Below are 4,287 nucleotides of genomic sequence, written 5' to 3'. Positions count from 1 at the left end.
ATCCCATGGTGGGTGGATCAGTCTTCTTCTAACCAATAGGTAGGTTGGCCTTGGCCTAGGCTCAGCCTAGTTACAAAAAGAAAGAATTTTTAAATTTATTGATTTAGTTTTTCAAGAATATCTACCCAAATATTGTATTCCTTTGGCATACCTTTGCAACTTTAGGGGAAATTGCTAGTTATATAATAAGTTATTCTTTCAACACGCTCGTAATGAGATATTAAATTTCTACAAGTCTATTTTTTTATGGAATCCAATTTAATAACCTTTTCTCCACACAAAATATTAAAAACGGTAACGATCCTAAATTTATTGAATTTTTATCTTTCAAATTTATTTATAATTATTTCTAATAATTGTTTTGATATATAATTCTATTTTTTTGTTTTTATTTTTTGAATCTTTGTAGTTTTCTTTCCACATATATATATATATATATATATATATATATATATATATATATATATATATATATATATATAATTGTGTGGATAGGCTCATTGTAGCATGGAGGTGATGTGTGATCATGTGCCTTCTCAACCTAGAGTTGGCATGTATTCCTTTTAAATAAAAGCAAAATATGTTACAAATTAAAAAGCAATATCAACTATAATAAAAAAGTAAAATGAATATATCTATTTTGATCATTTTAATTAAAAATATTATAAGATATCAATGATCCCATTCTCATTGTGTTTGCTTTATCATTGATATTACAATCTAGTTTGAAGGAAATGGAGTAAAATATTTTTCACACTCACTCTCTACATAAATGAAATATTTTGATGTCTATGTGAAATAAGATGATTTTATATTAACTTTAAAGTGGAATGAAATAGTTAAAAGTAAAGAAAATATTATATTTTTACTTAAATAGAAAGATGTATAATTCTTAAACTTCTAGAATTAAATAAATTATTTGAATATCTATATTAATTAGTTAATTTCAACATCAAATATTAAAAAAAAAAAAAACATAAATTATTTTAGTGTTAACCATAATAAAATATTTTAATGTCAAAATAGAAGAAATTATTAAATTAAAGAAATTCAATTACTTTCAAATGAGAATTATAAGAAAGAGATGTACAATTCATTGAATTCTCAATATAAAATCAATATATGACATTAAAAAAATTAATAATAATAATAAAATTTAATATGGTTTATAAATAATACATTTTCATATGTAAGGTTAAGTAATAGGCATAAGCTAAACTCAAAATGATATGCACCTTTCCCTACATCCTTTTTTCGTGTCTAATTGTTCATCGGTGATCGTAAGTGCTCCGACCTATCCAACTCTGCCACTCTCTGTTATCTCTACCGAAAACGTTTTCTCTCAACTTCTAGCATGGACCTTCATTATCTCTCATGACAGCATTTTTCGTCATTGAAATTGTTTGCATCTCCCATTACCACCTTTCCCATCCGACCCAACATACAACTATCGATGCCTCCATGCATTAAACATCTATCCCGTAGGTTCACTCTACATTTTCTTCGTCGTTCCCTTTTCATTTTCAAATGCTTTTTAGAATGAGTTCCCTCCTTCTTCAGTCCCCTGCATGAAACATCCCCCGAGTGCCCTCCTTCCCATCTCCCCTGCATCCAACATTGCTCGAGCACCCAAAAAGATGATGATAGAAGATATGGTTAACGTTGATTATGGAAAATGTAGAGGGGAAAAATAATTAAGGTTCATGATAATGGTTGATGGAAAACGTTGGTGATAGACATAATAGATGGTATCAAAGTTGGATTGGTTGGAGAGCTGACAATTTCTAGTGGATGGTCAAACACTGAAAAAGGGCATTGGGGAAGATGCTTATCGTTTGCAATTTATCTTACGCTTAAGATATATTGATGTGCATTTAAAAATATATTAATGACAAAAGAAAAATTAATATAAACAATGTAGTCCGTAAATAAAATATTTCAATGCCCATGTTAAGTGTATATATATATATATATATATATATATATATATATATATATATATATATATATATATATACAATTGAAAAAAAAATTGTTTATGGTTAAAACATTTCAAGTACTCTAATTGTATTTTGGTCATTTTTATAAGTATGTACATGTGTGTGTGTGTTTGTGTGTGTGTTACCACTATAGATCCATCTTAATTATAATTGTTGCAAGCATCTAGAGAGATCAAATATCTCAGTTACAAATCTAGAAAGCATTGTGAGGGATAAAATTCGTAGAAGTACAAACCTTATTTAGGTTTTTCACCATAAAAGAAGTTTGCACATCAAGAAATTTGATTATTCTTGACACTTATTAGTCCATGCCTAGGCAAGAATATAACAATCGATTTGCAGTTTGACTACTATTGTTTAGCTTTGACTTATGTAAATCCTAATGTTAAACTTTAGATATAAATAACATTTTCTATTATAATTTAAAATTTTAATTTGTAAACACTTGATTAGAAAGAAAAATTGATGCCTTCTTGCATGGATAATGTCATATGTTTCGGTCTCAATGATAAATTATGTGCCATAACTCTAAGATGTCAAGCACACCATACAATGACACATAATTACAACAAAATTAACAATAGTTTATTCAACCAGGTTGTTTGCATATACTAACTTTCCACCGGGGTCTATGCAACTACCATGTACATGTATCATTACTCATGTTATTGCATAATCAGTGGCAGGTGTTCTTTATGTTGGGTTCTATGAAATTTTCATATGGATTCACATCCATAAACCTTATCCAGTTTCATAACATTCAAATTAATCACTCACATCGATTATAAAATTAACCAAATCCTACACATTCTGTTCCACCTTCTATTCTTTATTAATAAATTTCTTTGGCTACTTCTGGTGGCAACTGTCACTTTCTGCCAAGGATTGTGAAACTTCCATGTATAGGTACCATTACCCTTGTTACTATGCAATCACTCATAGTTGTTATCTCTATAAGATTTTTTGCAGTTGTCATATGGATTCGCATTCATACACTTTATGCAATTTTGAAGCATTAAATTTAATCACTCACATCGATTATTGAATTGGCCAAATCCTCTCCATCATAGTTCACCTTTTGTTTTTTGTTGAGATATTTCTTGTGACACTTCTGATGGCTTAAAAATTACTCTATTTTTTCAAAAATCCATCTCCAATGAATCTGATTATTCTTTCAACTTGTCCTTATATATAATTAGAACCTTCAATTGTGATTTTTTCAAAAATGATAGTAGTCATGAATTCATCGTTATCAACATAGAAATCATATTTCTTCAATTTACTAAAACTTGAAGAACTTTTGGAGCTCAATCTTCTCAAAAACTGAAGAAACTTGCCGAATAAGTCCTAAGAGGAGAAGCCAATAACACACAGGTGAACAACATGATGATGCTCTTGAAGTCTTGTTTGGTGTTGATTTTGATCATTGGCTGATGTTTCTCTGTGGAAAATTTGAGTCCTCTTCTACCATTATCAAAATGACCAATTCCTCCCATCATATTGGGATAAACCTCTCTAGTTCCCATACCCAAAATACTTCAAGATCGAACTCTTATAGCCCTCATGCTAAGAAGTCCAAGAACAATGCTCAATTTCCCAAGTTTTTCGTTGACTCCAACACACTCGACTCATCCCTCAAATTTGTTCCATCACAATCTCTTGTAACTCTCTTTCCTTCTTCTCACTTCCAACCACCAAAAAAGAACCCCCATCTTTAGTCTATTCACCCATCTATGTCAAAAAGGTTTCTTCCTCTTCATAGAATAATCAGGTTTTTCTTCTAATGGTTCTTTCCACCTATCATATAAATGAATGGCATTTATTATGCTCGACGGTTGTTGTCCTTAGGTTTTTAAAATATAATAAATGGTCTTTATTATTCTCAATGGTCGTTGTCCTTAACTTTTTAAAATATAAACAAATGGTCTTTATTATTCTCAACGGTCATTGTCCTTATGTTTTTAAAATATAAATACACAATCTTTATTATTCTCAGTAGTCATTGTCTTTGGACTTTTAAATATAAATAAATGGTCTATATTATTCTCAACATTCATTTTCCTTATATTTTTAATATATAAATGAATGGTATTCATCATTCTTGAGGCAGTCTTCATCCTTCACACATATATTTCTTTAAAAAAAATTATTACAACCAAAAAAATCAGATTTAGTTGATTTTGTTCAGTTCCCAAGTTTTATATTAAATGGATTTATTAAATAGGCTTTGTTAATTAATGGGTTATTAAATGAGTTTATTAACTAATGTTTTATTAACCATAATATT

The sequence above is a fragment of the Pinus tabuliformis genome, chromosome 3_1 (genome assembly GCF_031772625.1).
Source record: "Pinus tabuliformis cultivar Carrire ecotype Pingquan chromosome 3_1, CPIR1, whole genome shotgun sequence".
Taxonomy (NCBI): domain Eukaryota; kingdom Viridiplantae; phylum Streptophyta; class Pinopsida; order Pinales; family Pinaceae; genus Pinus; species Pinus tabuliformis.
Note: the sequence above shows the minus strand (reverse complement) of the source record.